General features: G+C 35.6%; 1 protein-coding gene and 1 long non-coding RNA gene across 3 annotated transcripts in view; both read right to left on the reverse strand.

The window, feature by feature from the left end:
* Positions 1–18,848, reverse strand: part of LOC125762144 (uncharacterized) — an 84,460-nt gene that overhangs the window by 11,946 nt on the left and 53,666 nt on the right. The gene's annotated exons all lie outside the window — the stretch shown is intronic.
* Positions 2,568–10,316, reverse strand: LOC125762207 (uncharacterized). The gene is made up of 3 exons (XR_007418175.1): positions 9,308–10,316; positions 3,742–4,644; positions 2,568–3,026 (listed from the first exon to the last, which is right to left on the reverse strand). It is a non-coding gene; the product is annotated as an uncharacterized LOC125762207 (long non-coding RNA).

Genomic DNA, 18,848 nt, shown 5'->3' on the forward strand with positions numbered 1-18,848 from the left:
CAATGGCTACATTTTCTTCTTGGACGGCCTTGCCCTCAGATGTCTGTGCCAGAAGTTATTCGAGGAACCAAGTTCCTTACCCTGTTTGAGAAAATGTAAAATTTCCTCATTTTTGAGTAATTTAGCAAAATTGAAAAATGTGGTATATTTTAATGCGAATTTTGTTGCAATAAGTTTCTTTTCACTTAAATAGTGCTTTAAATTTAAAAAAGAATAAAAAATCAGAAAAAAAATTTTAAAAAATTTTTAACTCGAAAATTTAATAAGGGGTACCCCTTGCCATTTTTTTGAGAAATTTTGCAAAAAAAATTAAATTGATTTATTTTAATGCCAATTGGTTGCAATGAGTTTCTTTTCACTCAAATAATGATTAAAATTAAAAAAAGAGTAAAAAATCTAAAAAAATGGAAAAAATATAAAAATTTGAAAATTTCATAAGACTCATTTTTGCACCAACTTTTGCCTACAACTCGGTCGGTATCCAACGGATCGCCAATCTTTAACCTGTGGTCGATAGATGGCAATAATGGGTACATTTTCTTCTTGGACGGCCTTGCCCTCAGATGTCTGTGCCAGAAGTTATGCTAGGAACCAAGTTCCTTACCCTGTTTGAGAAAATGTAAAATTTTCCTCATTTTTGCACCAACTTTTGCCTATAACTCGGTTGGTATCCAACGGATTGCCAATCTTTAACCTGTGGTCGATAGATGGCAACAATGGCTACATTTTCTTCTTGGACGGCCTTGCCCTCAGATGTCTGTGCCAGAAGTTATTCGAGGAACCAAGTTCCTTACCCTGTTTGAGAAAATGTAAAATTTCCTCATTTTTGAGTAATTTAGCAAAATTGAAAAATGTGGTATATTTTAATGCGAATTTTGTTGCAATAAGTTTCTTTTCACTTAAATAGTGCTTTAAATTTAAAAAAGAATAAAAAATCAGAAAAAAAATTTAAAAAAATTTTCAACTCGAAAATTTCATAAGGGGTACCCCTTGCCATTTTTTTGAGAAATTTTGCAAAAAAATTTAAATTGATTTATTTTAATGCCAATTGGTTGCAATGAGTTTCTTTTCACTCAAATAATGCTTAAAATTAAAAAAAGAGTAAAAAATCTGAAAAAATTGAAAAAATATAAAAATTTGAAAATTTCATAAGACTCATTTTTGCACCAAATTTTGCCTATAACTCGGTCGGTATCCAACGGATCGCCAATCTTTAACCTGTGGTCGATAGATGGCAATAATGGGTACATTTTCTTCTTGGACGGCCTTGCCCTCAGATGTCTGTGCTAGAAGTTATGCGAGGAACCAAGTTCCTTACCCTGTTTGAGAAAATGTAAAATTTTCCTCATTTTTGCACCAACTTTTGCCTATAACTCGGTCGGTATCCAACGGATCACCAATCTTTAACCTGTGGTCGATAGATGGCCACAATGGCTACATTTTCTTCTTGGACGGCCTTGCCCTCAGATGTCTGTGCCAGAAGTTATTCGAGGAACCAAGTTCCTTACCCTGTTTGAGAAAATGTAAAATTTCCTCATTTTTGAGTAATTTAGCAAAATTGAAAAATGTGGTATATTTTAATGCGGATTTTGTTGCAATAAGTTTCTTTTCACTTAAATAGTGCTTTAAATTTAAAAAAGAATAAAAAATCAGAAAAAAAAATTTAAAAAATTTTTAACTCGAAAATTTCATAAGGGGTACCCCTTGCCATTTTTTTGAGAAATTTTGTAAAAAAATTTAAATTGATTTATTTTAATGGCAATTGGTTGCAATGAGTTTCTTTTCACTCAAATAATGCTTAAAATTAAAAAAAGAGTAAAAAATCTGAAAAAATTGAACAAAATATAAAAATTTGAAAATTTCATAAGACTCATTTTTGCACCAAATTTTGCCTATAACTCGGTCGGTATCCAACGGATCGCCAATCTTTAACCTGTGGTCGATAGATGGCAATAATGGGTACATTTTCTTCTTGGACGGCCATGCCCTCAGATGTCTGTGACAGAAGTTATTCGAGGAACCAAGTTCCTTACCCTGTTTGAGAAAATGTAAAATTTTCCTCATTTTTGCACCAACTTTTGCCTATAACTCGGTCGGTATCCAACGGATCACCAATCTTTAACCTGTGGTCGATAGATGGCAACAATGGCTACATTTTCTTCTTGGACGGCCTTGCCCTCAGATGTCTGTGCCAGAAGTTATTCGAGGAACCAAGTTCCTTACCCTGTTTGAGAAAATGTAAAATTTCCTCATTTTTGCACCAACTTTTGCCTATAACTCGGTCGGTATCCAACGGATCACCAATCTTTAACCTGTGGTCGATAGATGGCAACAATGGCTACATTTTCTTCTTGGACGGCCTTGCCCTCAGATGTCTGTGCCAGAAGTTATTTGAGGAACCAAGTTCCTTACCCTGTTTGAGAAAATGTAAAATTTCCTCATTTTTGAGTAATTTAGCAAAATTGAAAAATGTGGTATATTTTAATGCGATTTTTTTTGCAATAAGTTTCTTTTCACTTAAATAGTGCTTTAAATTTAAAAAAGAATAAAAAATCAGAAAAAAAAATTTAAAAAATTTTTAACTCGAAAATTTAATAAGGGGTACCCCTTGCCATTTTTTTGAGAAATTTTGCAAAAAAAATTAAATTGATTTATTTTAATGCCAATTGGTTGCAATGAGTTTCTTTTCACTCAAATAATGCTTAAAATTAAAAAAAGAGTAAAAAATCTAAAAAAATGGAAAAAATATAAAAATTAGAAAATTTCATAAGACTCATTTTTGCACCAAATTTTGCCTACAACTCGGTCGGTATCCAACGGATCGCCAATCTTTAACCTGTGGTCGATAGATGGCAATAATGGATACATTTTCTTCTTGGACGGCCTTGCCCTCAGATGTCTGTGCCAGAAGTTATGCGAGGAACCAAGTTCCTTACCCTGTTTGAGAAAATGTAAAATTTTCCTCATTTTTGCACCAACTTTTGCCTATAACTCGGTCGGTATCCAACGGATTGCCAATCTTTAACCTGTGGTCGATAGATGGCAACAATGGCTACATTTTCTTCTTGGACGGCCTTGCCCTCAGATGTCTGTGCTAGAAGTTATGCGAGGAACCAAGTTCCTTACCCTGTTTGAGAAAATGTAAAATTTTCCTCATTTTTGCACCAACTTTTGCCTATAACTCGGTCGGTATCCAACGGATCACCAATCTTTAACCTGTGGTCGATAGATGGCCACAATGGCTACATTTTCTTCTTGGACGGCCTTGCCCTCAGATGTCTGTGCCAGAAGTTATTCGAGGAACCAAGTTCCTTACCCTGTTTGAGAAAATGTAAAATTTCCTCATTTTTGAGTAATTTAGCAAAATTGAAAAATGTGGTATATTTTAATGCGGATTTTGTTGCAATAAGTTTCTTTTCACTTAAATAGTGCTTTAAATTTAAAAAAGAATAAAAAATCAGAAAAAAAAATTTAAAAAATTTTTAACTCGAAAATTTCATAAGGGGTACCCCTTGCCATTTTTTTGAGAAATTTTGTAAAAAAATTTAAATTGATTTATTTTAATGGCAATTGGTTGCAATGAGTTTCTTTTCACTCAAATAATGCTTAAAATTAAAAAAAGAGTAAAAAATCTGAAAAAATTGAACAAAATATAAAAATTTGAAAATTTCATAAGACTCATTTTTGCACCAAATTTTGCCTATAACTCGGTCGGTATCCAACGGATCGCCAATCTTTAACCTGTGGTCGATAGATGGCAATAATGGGTACATTTTCTTCTTGGACGGCCATGCCCTCAGATGTCTGTGACAGAAGTTATTCGAGGAACCAAGTTCCTTACCCTGTTTGAGAAAATGTAAAATTTTCCTCATTTTTGCACCAACTTTTGCCTATAACTCGGTCGGTATCCAACGGATCACCAATCTTTAACCTGTGGTCGATAGATGGCAACAATGGCTACATTTTCTTCTTGGACGGCCTTGCCCTCAGATGTCTGTGCCAGAAGTTATTCGAGGAACCAAGTTCCTTACCCTGTTTGAGAAAATGTAAAATTTCCTCATTTTTGCACCAACTTTTGCCTATAACTCGGTCGGTATCCAACGGATCACCAATCTTTAACCTGTGGTCGATAGATGGCAACAATGGCTACATTTTCTTCTTGGACGGCCTTGCCCTCAGATGTCTGTGCCAGAAGTTATTTGAGGAACCAAGTTCCTTACCCTGTTTGAGAAAATGTAAAATTTCCTCATTTTTGAGTAATTTAGCAAAATTGAAAAATGTGGTATATTTTAATGCGAATTTTGTTGCAATAAGTTTCTTTTCACTTAAATAGTGCTTTAAATTTAAAAAAGAATAAAAAATCAGAAAAAAAAATTTAAAAAATTTTTAACTCGAAAATTTAATAAGGGGTACCCCTTGCCATTTTTTTGAGAAATTTTGCAAAAAAAATTAAATTGATTTATTTTAATGCCAATTGGTTGCAATGAGTTTCTTTTCACTCAAATAATGCTTAAAATTAAAAAAAGAGTAAAAAATCTAAAAAAATGGAAAAAATATAAAAATTAGAAAATTTCATAAGACTCATTTTTGCACCAAATTTTGCCTACAACTCGGTCGGTATCCAACGGATCGCCAATCTTTAACCTGTGGTCGATAGATGGCAATAATGGATACATTTTCTTCTTGGACGGCCATGCCCTCAGATGTCTGTGACAGAAGTTATTCGAGGAACCAAGTTCCTTACCCTGTTTGAGAAAATGTAAAATTTTCCTCATTTTTGCACCAACTTTTGCCTATAACTCGGTCGGTATCCAACGGATCACCAATCTTTAACCTGTGGTCGATAGATGGCAACAATGGCTACATTTTCTTCTTGGACGGCCTTGCCCTCAGATGTCTGTGCCAGAAGTTATTCGAGGAACCAAGTTCCTTACCCTGTTTGAGAAAATGTAAAATTTCCTCATTTTTGCACCAACTTTTGCCTATAACTCGGTCGGTATCCAACGGATCACCAATCTTTAACCTGTGGTCGATAGATGGCAACAATGGCTACATTTTCTTCTTGGACGGCCTTGCCCTCAGATGTCTGTGCCAGAAGTTATTTGAGGAACCAAGTTCCTTACCCTGTTTGAGAAAATGTAAAATTTCCTCATTTTTGAGTAATTTAGCAAAATTGAAAAATGTGGTATATTTTAATGCGAATTTTGTTGCAATAAGTTTCTTTTCACTTAAATAGTGCTTTAAATTTAAAAAAGAATAAAAAATCAGAAAAAAAAATTTAAAAAATTTTTAACTCGAAAATTTAATAAGGGGTACCCCTTGCCATTTTTTTGAGAAATTTTGCAAAAAAAATTAAATTGATTTATTTTAATGCCAATTGGTTGCAATGAGTTTCTTTTCACTCAAATAATGCTTAAAATTAAAAAAAGAGTAAAAAATCTAAAAAAATGGAAAAAATATAAAAATTAGAAAATTTCATAAGACTCATTTTTGCACCAAATTTTGCCTACAACTCGGTCGGTATCCAACGGATCGCCAATCTTTAACCTGTGGTCGATAGATGGCAATAATGGATACATTTTCTTCTTGGACGGCCTTGCCCTCAGATGTCTGTGCCAGAAGTTATGCGAGGAACCAAGTTCCTTACCCTGTTTGAGAAAATGTAAAATTTTCCTCATTTTTGCACCAACTTTTGCCTATAACTCGGTCGGTATCCAACGGATTGCCAATCTTTAACCTGTGGTCGATAGATGGCAACAATGGCTACATTTTCTTCTTGGACGGCCTTGCCCTCAGATGTCTGTGCCAGAAGTTATTCGAGGAACCAAGTTCCTTACACTGTTTGAGAAAATGTAAAACTTCCTCATTTTTGAGTAATTTAGCAAAATTGAAAAATGTGGTATATTTTAATGCGATTTTTTTTGCAATAAGTTTCTTTTCACTTAAATAGTGCTTTAAATTTAAAAAAGAATAAAAAATCAGAAAAAAAATTTTAAAAAATTTTCAACTCGAAAATTTCATAAGGGGTACCCCCTGCCATTTTTTTGAGAAATTTTGCAAAAAAATTTAAATTGATTTATTTTAATGCCAATTGGTTGCAATGAGTTTCTTTTCACTCAAATAATGCTTAAAATTAAAAAAAGAGTAAAAAATCTGAAAAAATTGAAAAAATATAAAAATTTGAAAATTTCATAAGACTCATTTTTGCACCAAATTATGCCTATAACTCGGTCGGTATCCAACGGATCGCCAATCTTTAACCTGTGGTCGATAGATGGCAATAATGGGTACATTTTCTTCTTGGACGGCCTTGCCCTCAGATGTCTGTGCCAGAAGTTATTCGAGGAACCAAGTTCCTTACCCTGTTTGAGAAAATGTAAAATTTTCCTCATTTTTGCACCAACTTTTGCCTATAACTCGGTCGGTATCCAACGGATCACCAATCTTTAACCTGTGGTCGATAGATGGCAACAATGGCTACATTTTCTTCTTGGACGGCCTTGCCCTCAGATGTCTGTGCCAGAAGTTATTCGAGGAACCAAGTTCCTTACCTTGTTTGAGAAAATGTAAAATTTCCTCATTTTTGAGTAATTTAGCAAAATTGAAAAATGTGGTATATTTTAATGCGAATTTTGTTGCAATAAGTTTCTTTTCACTTAAATAGTGCTTTAAATTTAAAAAAGAATAAAAAATCAGAAAAAAAATTTTAAAAAATTTTCAACTCGAAAATTTCATAAGGGGTACCCCTTGCCATTTTTTTGAGAAATATTGCAAAAAAATTTAAATTGATTTATTTTAATGCCAATTGGTTGCAATGAGTTTCTTTTCACTCAAATAATGCTTAAAATTAAAAAAAGAGTAAAAAATCTGAAAAAATTGAAAAAATATAAAAATTTGAAAATTTCATAAGACTCATTTTTGCACCAAATTTTGCCTATAACTCGGTCGGTATCCAACGGATCGCCAATCTTTAACCTGTGGTCGATAGATGGCAATAATGGGTACATTTTCTTCTTGGACGGCCTTGCCCTCAGATGTCTGTGCTAGAAGTTATGCGAGGAACCAAGTTCCTTACCCTGTTTGAGAAAATGTAAAATTTTCCTCATTTTTGCACCAACTTTTGCCTATAACTCGGTCGGTATCCAACGGATCACCAATCTTTAACCTGTGGTCGATAGATGGCCACAATGGCTACATTTTCTTCTTGGACGGCCTTGCCCTCAGATGTCTGTGCCAGAAGTTATTCGAGGAACCAAGTTCCTTACCCTGTTTGAGAAAATGTAAAATTTCCTCATTTTTGAGTAATTTAGCAAAATTGAAAAATGTGGTATATTTTAATGCGGATTTTGTTGCAATAAGTTTCTTTTCACTTAAATAGTGCTTTAAATTTAAAAAAGAATAAAAAATCAGAAAAAAAAATTTAAAAAATTTTTAACTCGAAAATTTCATAAGGGGTACCCCTTGCCATTTTTTTGAGAAATTTTGTAAAAAAATTTAAATTGATTTATTTTAATGGCAATTGGTTGCAATGAGTTTCTTTTCACTCAAATAATGCTTAAAATTAAAAAAAGAGTAAAAAATCTGAAAAAATTGAACAAAATATAAAAATTTGAAAATTTCATAAGACTCATTTTTGCACCAAATTTTGCCTATAACTCGGTCGGTATCCAACGGATCGCCAATCTTTAACCTGTGGTCGATAGATGGCAATAATGGGTACATTTTCTTCTTGGACGGCCATGCCCTCAGATGTCTGTGACAGAAGTTATTCGAGGAACCAAGTTCCTTACCCTGTTTGAGAAAATGTAAAATTTTCCTCATTTTTGCACCAACTTTTGCCTATAACTCGGTCGGTATCCAACGGATCACCAATCTTTAACCTGTGGTCGATAGATGGCAACAATGGCTACATTTTCTTCTTGGACGGCCTTGCCCTCAGATGTCTGTGCCAGAAGTTATTCGAGGAACCAAGTTCCTTACCCTGTTTGAGAAAATGTAAAATTTCCTCATTTTTGCACCAACTTTTGCCTATAACTCGGTCGGTATCCAACGGATCACCAATCTTTAACCTGTGGTCGATAGATGGCAACAATGGCTACATTTTCTTCTTGGACGGCCTTGCCCTCAGATGTCTGTGCCAGAAGTTATTTGAGGAACCAAGTTCCTTACCCTGTTTGAGAAAATGTAAAATTTCCTCATTTTTGAGTAATTTAGCAAAATTGAAAAATGTGGTATATTTTAATGCGAATTTTGTTGCAATAAGTTTCTTTTCACTTAAATAGTGCTTTAAATTTAAAAAAGAATAAAAAATCAGAAAAAAAATTTTAAAAAATTTTTAACTCGAAAATTTAATAAGGGGTACCCCTTGCCATTTTTTTGAGAAATTTTGCAAAAAAAATTAAATTGATTTATTTTAATGCCAATTGGTTGCCATGAGTTTCTTTTCACTCAAATAATGCTTAAAATTAAAAAAAGAGTAAAAAATCTAAAAAAATGGAAAAAATATAAAAATTAGAAAATTTCATAAGACTCATTTTTGCACCAAATTTTGCCTACAACTCGGTCGGTATCCAACGGATCGCCAATCTTTAACCTGTGGTCGATAGATGGCAATAATGGATACATTTTCTTCTTGGACGGCCTTGCCCTCAGATGTCTGTGCCAGAAGTTATGCGAGGAACCAAGTTCCTTACCCTGTTTGAGAAAATGTAAAATTTTCCTCATTTTTGCACCAACTTTTGCCTATAACTCGGTCGGTATCCAACGGATTGCCAATCTTTAACCTGTGGTCGATAGATGGCAACAATGGCTACATTTTCTTCTTGGACGGCCTTGCCCTCAGATGTCTGTGCCAGAAGTTATTCGAGGAACCAAGTTCCTTACCCTGTTTGAGAAAATGTAAAACTTCCTCATTTTTGAGTAATTTAGCAAAATTGAAAAATGTGGTATATTTTAATGCGAATTTTTTTGCAATAAGTTTCTTTTCACTTAAATAGTGCTTTAAATTTAAAAAAGAATAAAAAATCAGAAAAAAAATTTTAAAAAATTTTCAACTCGAAAATTTCATAAGGGGTACCCCCTGCCATTTTTTTGAGAAATTTTGCAAAAAAATTTAAATTGATTTATTTTAATGCCAATTGGTTGCAATGAGTTTCTTTTCACTCAAATAATGCTTAAAATTAAAAAAAGAGTAAAAAATCTGAAAAAATTGAAAAAATATAAAAATTTGAAAATTTCATAAGACTCATTTTTGCACCAAATTATGCCTATAACTCGGTCGGTATCCAACGGATCGCCAATCTTTAACCTGTGGTCGATAGATGGCAATAATGGGTACATTTTCTTCTTGGACGGCCTTGCCCTCAGATGTCTGTGCCAGAAGTTATTCGAGGAACCAAGTTCCTTACCCTGTTTGAGAAAATGTAAAATTTTCCTCATTTTTGCACCAACTTTTGCCTATAACTCGGTCGGTATCCAACGGATCACCAATCTTTAACCTGTGGTCGATAGATGGCAACAATGGCTACATTTTCTTCTTGGACGGCCTTGCCCTCAGATGTCTGTGCCAGAAGTTATTCGAGGAACCAAGTTCCTTACCTTGTTTGAGAAAATGTAAAATTTCCTCATTTTTGAGTAATTTAGCAAAATTGAAAAATGTGGTATATTTTAATGCGAATTTTGTTGCAATAAGTTTCTTTTCACTTAAATAGTGCTTTAAATTTAAAAAAGAATAAAAAATCAGAAAAAAAATTTTAAAAAATTTTCAACTCGAAAATTTCATAAGGGGTACCCCTTGCCATTTTTTTGAGAAATTTTGCAAAAAAATTTAAATTGATTTATTTTAATGCCAATTGGTGCAAATAAGTTTATTTTCACTCGATTAATGTTTTAAATTAAAAAAAAATCAGAAAAAAATAAAAAAAAATATAAAAATTTTAACAGTTCAAAAGGCTCATTTTTGCACCAATTTTTGCCTATAACTCGATTGGTATCCAACAGATCGCCAATCTATAACCTGTGGTCGATAGATGACACCAAGGGCTACATTTTCTTCTTCGACGGCCATGTCCCCAGATGTCTGTATGTCTGTATAGATGTCTCAGATGTTTCTATAAATATGCCAATCTCCTAAGGCTATATAGACTTAGGCTTTTTGTATAGTAATATCGCAAAATTTATAAATGTGATATATTTTAATGCGGCAACTAGTTTCTTTTCACTCAAATAATGCTTTAAAAGAAGAAAAGAATAAAAAATAACGAAAAAATATTAAAAAAAATTTCTACTCGAAAATTTCATAAGGCTACAGCTAGTGGGTCAAGAGCGAAAGAGGTATTTAAATCACTCCGGTCATCTTATTGTGCGCGCTCCCGCACAGCCCACGGGAAAGAGAGGTAGCTGTATCGCAGGAATCGCTCCTGCGTGCATCGCTCCTTGTGGTGCGAAACTTCGCTCCTGGGATCGCATCGCACAATCGCTCCTTTGCAGCGCTCCGTGTGGAGCTACCTCAAGCGCACCGCACACTTTAGAGAGCGAGAGCGGTGCGCTCCGCTTTTGCAAAAGAGCTACTTGACCCAACACTAACTGCAGTCTATAGTTTGTTCCAGCAATAAATTCCGCGTCGGAGCAACCATTTAAAACATTTAAATGAATTGGCACGTATGTAAATATTCACATGAATGCGCGTTATTCTATGATTGGAGAACCAGCGAAAGACTGCGTCGAACATTAAGGATGTGAAGCTAGATCAAGTTGAGTCAACACGTTATTTTTAATGTTTTTTTTTTATTTTCGAAAACGAGACACTCGGGTATGATGGTCGGCGCAAGGCCATTTATTTTGCCATTAGCCAAAATAAAAGTTTGTTGATAGACGTTATTTTGTATTATTATACCCAAACAACCCAATCTATTTTTAGATTAATTTTATTTCTCGTAACCTGTATTGTAGCACTAACATTAATCTGCTGGCGCTATCCCACTAGAAAAGCGGAATTTTATCACAAGAGTTTATATGAACTTTAGAAGGTTCTGAAATCGATGAGACGAGAAAGATTGGTCACTAACAAAACAATTAAATTTATCATCCTTGATATAGAAAATCAATTTTCTTACAATTTTTGGGGTTTTTGATGGTCACCAAATTTTCAGGTAATTTATGGAGAGTGTTCCAGCGTTACGTTTTGTTACGATTAGGGGTAGAAGGTGTAAAAAAATCTTAATTTTTGTGCTACGTAATAGTTGAATGATCCCTAAAAAGGAATATATGGTGGTCAAAAACATGTTGGGCAAGTTTCGATGTAGATACACTTAAGCCTATCATGCGTTCGTTTCTAGTTACCTTACTAATGGGTGTTCGATTGTTTTTCGATTGTTTTTGGAATGGGACTCGATTGTTTATCTGAATGGTTTCTCTTGTAACACTTTTAAAACATCTTGAATTGTTCTTCTTTTGTATTGAACTGTTTTGATGTTTAAACCAAATTGTGCAGATATGTGTGATAAAGGAAAGGATTAAAAACATCTCCCTAATATGATTTCAGCAAGGTCAAGTTGCGAATTGCAGTTTCTATGCATCTTAAGTAGAGATAACAATTCAATAATAAAAAAACCACAACAGACATTAATTCTTGTTTCAACACAACATACCGTCCGAAGACGTTATGGAAGAAATTGAGTTTTCGAGTGAAGTGTATTGATTGTTGTACTTGAATCTTTCTACCACACTGCCCTAAATGTTTACCCCGTATCGAGAATAGAACTTCCGTTTAGGAAATCAAACGTGGTTTGTGTCACTGTTGTCGAACTATCGATTTCGTCTCGAGCCAAACTGACACTCGAAGAATGGGCGATGAAGGAGAACACTTTTTATTACGATTGTAAGAGAAATTTGTCCTTATTCATTGCGAGCATAACTATCTGCAGTAATTGGCACTTTTCTTTTGCTAATTTTTCAAAAGCCAATAGAAGCACATTGATGGAAGTGGTATGCAAAACGTGTTTCGAAAATAAGTTTATAATTTAAATATTTTTTTAATGCTTTTTCGTTCGTCTACCGTGAAAGCTATCTAAGCGACTACATTCGTCATCTCAAAATACGACAGTAAAAAAGATTGAATAATGAATGAATGCATCGTTGCCGAGCACAGATGCTATCTTTCATTCATAATTTTAAAAAGCGTTAACAAACAAAAGCCCAAGCAAAATGTCTCCACTTGCTCCACTTTATGGATTACCGTTCATAAAGCTTTGAAGTACATTAAATTAAACTCACACCATACCACGACGAGCGTGGTGGAGTGGTATTTTCATTAAAAAAAACACACGTGATTTTCCTAAAGATGGTACCGCACGGCAGGAATGGTGCCAGACGCGTTTCATAAAAGCAAACGATAAGTGTCACTCGAGATGATTGGAAAACCGTTCTACAATCTGCCTCGCAGCATCTAATCTGATTTTTCTGAAAAAAATATTTTAAATCTACGCTTTAGCCTTTACTTTCGCAACGTGTGTTCGGGTGCGTGACAGCAGCGCGGATTGGTTCGAATGGAAAGAGCCACATCGATATTAAAAATAATCTACTGCTGCTTCTGTGCGCACCCATAACAGATTTACAGCTCTTAACGTAACAGTGGATCATTGAAGTAAGGCAAATACGTTTGTTTGTTGCTTCAATTAGCACATAGCACGACCGATAAAGTAAACAATCACATCAAAGAATAACATTTCCCACAAGCAAAAATGCTATTGATTATTATTAATGAAGCCATAAAATACGCTTACAAACAAACGTGTATGGGGCGCATGGGTCAACATCCTGGGACATCAGACGGTTGCCTTTTTTTTATTTATATTTTGTGTTTGATCAAATAAATCTCGTTTGTATGCCGCATTGCATTGTAACAGGATGCCTTCTTTTGATGACACTGCTATGCAAACTACAGAAAATTAACTGTTGCTTGAACAAATAGGCTGAAAAAGAAAAATAAATTCACAACAATGAGTAATGTATGAGGGTAAGTTATACAAAATAAAACTACCAACGATGTAACACAGTTGATTCCTATTCACAAGAAAAACACACCCACACACAAAACTCTGCAAGCATTTCGTAGTTTTATATTGTTAACGCCTAATTGAATTTTAATCTGTTGTTCCGGGATATGGAATCGGTTACTTGGAAATGGTTAGAAAGTTTTTAACCTTCAATGATAATTTCCGTTTGCATATAAATATAAGTATTTCCACCGCGTGTCGAATTATTCAGAGTGCTGTTGTGCGTTGTTCTAAGCCAGGTGAGTCGATTGTAATCGACCGAACGTATAAAAGGAAGTGCTGATGCAGCTGCTGATACTAAGCACGCTTGTTTTCGGGTGGTGTTCGTCGATGTCGATCACCTGTGATAATAATTATTCCTGCACGGTTACACAACTCACCGTCGGCCAGCTCGGACACCTTGTCGTACATCCGTCCTACAATGTTAGCATCCTTACGCTGCGGGACACCCACGTACCAGTGTTAGTCGTTTCGACATTACAGCCCATCTTACATCAGCTAAATCTGGAGCGTTGTTATATAGACAAACTGATCCTACCAACAAACTGCATGCTCGAATACCTGGAGCTAGACAAAACGACTGGAAGCATAGAAACGTTTCATAACACTAGACTCCGTTACCTATCTGTGGCGAGGAGTGAGATCTCTTTCCTGCTTCCAGCATTGATAAATTTGACAGCGTTGGAAAGTATGCGCCTGAAACAGATGCGCATACCTACGTTCGACTTGGATGTGCTGTACGGCAAGGAAGCGCTGTTCGTAGTCGAACTCAACTTTGACTATATTGAACGGTTGCATCACTCATCAAACCGTACCTGTTGTCAGAACCTGGCAGAGCTCGATCTTTCCTTTAACCGCTTGACCGAGGTAGATCTTTCTTTGATCAACAGACTGAGAGCATTGAAAAAGCTTAGATTTAGCTCCAATAAGATCGCCAAACTAAACGGTTCACTCGAACTGCCGCTTCTGATAGAGCTAGACCTATCGAGTAATCGCTTCCAGAAAATCGATCTATGCCACTGGAACATCCAATCTCTGATAGATCTAAACATGGGCAACAATCAGCTCGATCACATGCCCAAGTGCATTGAAAAGTTGAAGAATTTGATGACTATTCGCCTGCCGGATAATTTATTAATCGAGCTGGATTTTGCACCTTTCGCTGAGATAGCTACATTGTATCTAGATTTTAGTCGCAATCGTATCAAAGCCGTTCAAAATCATCATGTACTGTCACAGGAGTCATGTCTCGTAATGCAAGGTAATCCCATCAGCAACTCATCATACATTTGCTTTGGAAAAGTACTTAATTAGAGTCAAATAAAACAGTTACCGTTGCAACATACCTACTTACTATGACAATATATACTTTCTTCGATTTTTAATATTGAACAAGAACAAAGACAAGGACATTACAGTTTACGCATTGTGTGCATTTTATTATCGTAGCACCTTAAATTTCGCTTTCGTTACATTTATGATCAATTTTCTTACACTCCGATCTATTTTCATAACTGATTTGTGGTACTTTCCACCTTCGATCCCAGCTACAATCTATTGGGTTACAACGCATCATTAAGGTCATAACGTTGCGCGTTACGTTTGCTGGATCAAACTGTTCAATGCAATTCCAGCTGAGGTTGATGCTGAGATCATCATTTGCGACTGGAACACTAATATCGGTTATTCGGTTATGCTCCAGGTTGAGATATGAAAGCGATGGAATCAAGTTGTCCAACAGTACACTGGTAAGGTTATTATAGCCAATGTCTAAAATTTCCAGCTGTTTCAAGCTGCCCAGTTTGCTCCAAATGCCAATGTCAGACAGAGCATTTGAAGACAAATGAAGGTACTTTACGTTGGTCATTACATCTTCTAGGCAGGCTGGTAACAGTTCGAGCGTATTGCCCGAGATCATGAAAACGTTGATACTGCCAGCAGTCCAATTGCAGAAGTTAACTGTTGAGATATAGTTTTGTGATATATCCAAGAACTTTAAGCTGCTTGTAACTAATGCACCCTCCACGTGGATGATCTGATTGTTTGAAACGTATATCGTTTCCAGGGCGTGCATGGTATTGAAATGCGTAAAGTTTACCGTTGTTAGACGATTGTAGGAAAGATAAAGCTCTCTCAGTTTCGGAAAATCTTCATCCGATATGGTGCTGTAGTCCAGGTAATTAATGATATTGAAGTTTAGATTAAGATTTTCCAATCGATGCAGTTTAGCGAACAGGCTAAAGTCGATACTTTGTATGCGCGAAATCATGATGCTGATGTGCTCTACATTAGGTAAATGTATCACTGTGGCGGGAACCTCCTTCAATCGACTGTCGTTGATGGAAAGTGTCTCCAGGCAGGTGCTATTCTCTTCGAACGTTATATTAGACACATGCGTTTGTTCGAGAGTAAACGCGGATATGGGAGTGTGTGATGGAAAATAAATTCTGTGCACTGGCGAACCTTTGATGGTTGTGGTGGATTTGAGCATATCCTTCTGTTCCAACAGTGCCAGGTTCAATGAAAATATTTTCAAATTTAGAAACATCATGAAATTGAACTCAGACGGCACGCGGCTTAATGAAAATGAACTTTCCTGGAATGGATTCCAGTCCCGAACCGTACAAACATAATCGACGCATCGCCACTGCAGTGTCACTACACCTGATGGTGCTGGAAGAAGTAGTGCGAATAGCCTAAAAATAATCAATACCTATATCCATACATTCCAGCAAGCAAACAAAATGGTAAACTATTCCTACCAAAAACAGCACATGCTTAAAACACACCGATATGCAATAAACCAGTTTACAACTTTCCAGGCACAACTCTTTTCGCGAAATGTTCTATGGTCACCGCAGTACGCATTATATTGACACTAGTCCAAACGTTTAAAAATTTACGCACGATGTCATTAAAAATGAGTTATTTACGGTAACACGAACAGGATGTTTTGATTAACTGTGATGTTTTCGAGTTGAAAAATTCGATGATAAATGGGGACCGGTTTTATTTGTTGCTTGTTTTTTTTTCTTTATCAATAGCTCTCCGTTTACTCACAGTACTCACATTAAAAACAAGATATTAAGTATCAGGAAAATAATTAATCATGATTCAAACCTAACACAAGCACCTAATACGAGCTTATTATAAGCTTATTATAGCTTATTAGTAAGCTTATTATACTAATCAATGGATTCATAAATGTTTTTACAGCCTAAAAATATACCATGCATCATTCGCAGAATATCCATCTTTGTGTAACATTGTAAAACAGAACTTTTTTTTATTCTCAAACTTTTCCTGAACTTCCAGCACCAGATCCCTCCAGACACATTTGGCAACTACTCACATTCGAAACACATTTCACTACATCTCTATAGCCCGTTAGGTCTCTGTTCCAGCTACAATCGAGCGGATTGCACTTCATCTCTAAGAAAGTAACATTAGGCGACATGCTGTTGGGATCAAACTGTTCAATCAAGTTGCATCCCGCATCGATATTAAAACCTGCCTTCGCAAATGGTACACTCAGTTCTTTTATCAGATTGTTTCTGATGTTTATATATCGCAACGAAAGGACACTGCTGCACCATACCAGACCTGTAAGACGATTGTGGCTGACGTCAAGCATTTGCAGATTGCTCATAGTAGCTAATCGGTTCCAGATGTTACTGTCCGACAGCATGTTCGATGCAAGATGCAAATAACTCACACTGGGCAATGTCGTCTCCATACAGGCCGGTAATTGCATCAAAGTGTTATTGTTCGCATCGAAGTTCGTTAGGCTGGTTACGTTCCAATCGCAACAGCTTAAAGCAGTAATACGATTGTGAGACAGTTCGAGCTTTTTTAAGCTAGATGACTCGAGATGACCTTCGAAAGCTACGATCCGATTGTTGGAAAGATCCAAAAACTGCAGAACCTGCATGCTGTTGAAGTGATTTAAGCTGATCGTTGTCAGAAGATTGTTTGACAGGTAGATGTCCTTAAGATTCATGAAGTCTTCACCCTGTGTGTCGGGGAATTGAAGGTACTCGATTTCATTATAGCCTAGACTAAGTGATTCCAGACGATGCAGCTTACTGAAAATTCTAAAATCGACTATCTTTAAAGAAGATTTGACAATATCGATAGCTTTTACATTCGATAGCGATTGTATGGTGGCTGGTACCGTTCTGATGCGACTTTCTATAATGGAGAAATATTGCAACTTGTTATTATGATTTTCAAATCTTATATCCGTTAGATTCGTTTCAATCAGCTGCAATCTAAATATTTTGGCACGTGAAGTTAGGTAAACATTTTGTATTGGAGAGTTCGCAATGTTGATGTAGAATTTGCTCACCAAATCCATACGATCAAGCTGATCGAAAACTATTGTGGATTTGGTTAAGTTTATAAAATATAAATACATCTCACAACGCAGCATCCAATCAACCGCAACTGGGCCGTCCATGGTGGGACTCCAATTCGTAATAGTACAGATGCAGTCTCTACATTCGTGATGGACGGTAACAACATGTAGAGATGTTTGTAGTATTACTACCAGAAATCTAATTAAAACAATATTTCATAAATATGTCTTGCGTTAAACGATCCAATTTAAAATACACTTACAATACTATACGCATGTTAGAAAGCCACAAAATTTACCACCATATGTAGAAATATAAAGCAACTAGCAACCTGAAATGCCAGTATCTTTTGTCCGAAGCTCAATGCGAAACTAAACTATGGCGAGCTTTAAACGCGTTATTCTTTCCATCGGAATGTTTAGCAAGAGCGCATTAAAAATCCATCAATTCAACTAATGACTGTAATAGTCACATGATCATTATGTGAAATATATTGTACGTTTAATATAATTTGTTAATACAGGTGATATACACGCCTTGAATCGTTTAATGAACAGTGTTTCTCATTCCCTTTATTGAAATTATTTGATCAATCCACCAACACCACTAACAAGTGTTATTTTTGTTTTCTTTGCACGAGTATTTTGCACTGATATGAAAGCTAGGTGTATTATCAAAACTACAATCCATCGGATTTCCTTCCATCCCCAGCATTGTCAGATTTGTTGAAATTTTGTTAAAATCCACACTGCCAATGCAGTTTGATGAAACATCTATAAAGACGTCCCTATTGGGAACATACGGTAAATCCAAGCGTCTCAATTTGTTTTTGCTCAAATTCAAATAGGTCAAATTCACTGGGATAAAACTGTGGTTTAGAATGGCGTGCGTTAGTTTGTTGTTTGCCAGTCTTAAAAATTTCAAATTACCAAACCTTCCGAATATGAGTAACTCATCCGAATGGAGTTGATTGTTATCAAAATTTAATTGAGTAATATTCACGAATACCTGCTCCATACACCTTGGCAGTGAATGCAACAGATTGTCATTAAATACAAGATTGTACAAGTTTGGAACAATCCACTTACAACAATCAAGCTGAAATACCCGGTTAAATGACAGATCAAGACAATACAAACCACTAGACACTAAAGAGCCTGAGACTACACCGATGAGATTGTGCGATAGATCGATCTTTTCCAGAGACTTCATTCCGTTGAACAAGTTCATGTTGATGCTTCTTAGTTTGTTTTCCCGTAAGTATACATCAGCCAGTGTCGGAATCAACCCATTCTCTACCTTACGATCCAGGGAATGTATTTGATTTCTGGCCAGATCTAACATTGCCAACTTTGGTAACTCGGCAAGAACATTTAAATTGACAGCTTCAATATGCGAATGACTTATTGTGAGGCTGTGCAGATCTTTCAACTCC

Source organism: Anopheles funestus, chromosome 2RL (genome assembly GCF_943734845.2).
Source record: "Anopheles funestus chromosome 2RL, idAnoFuneDA-416_04, whole genome shotgun sequence".
Classification (NCBI taxonomy): Eukaryota; Metazoa; Arthropoda; class Insecta; order Diptera; family Culicidae; genus Anopheles; species Anopheles funestus.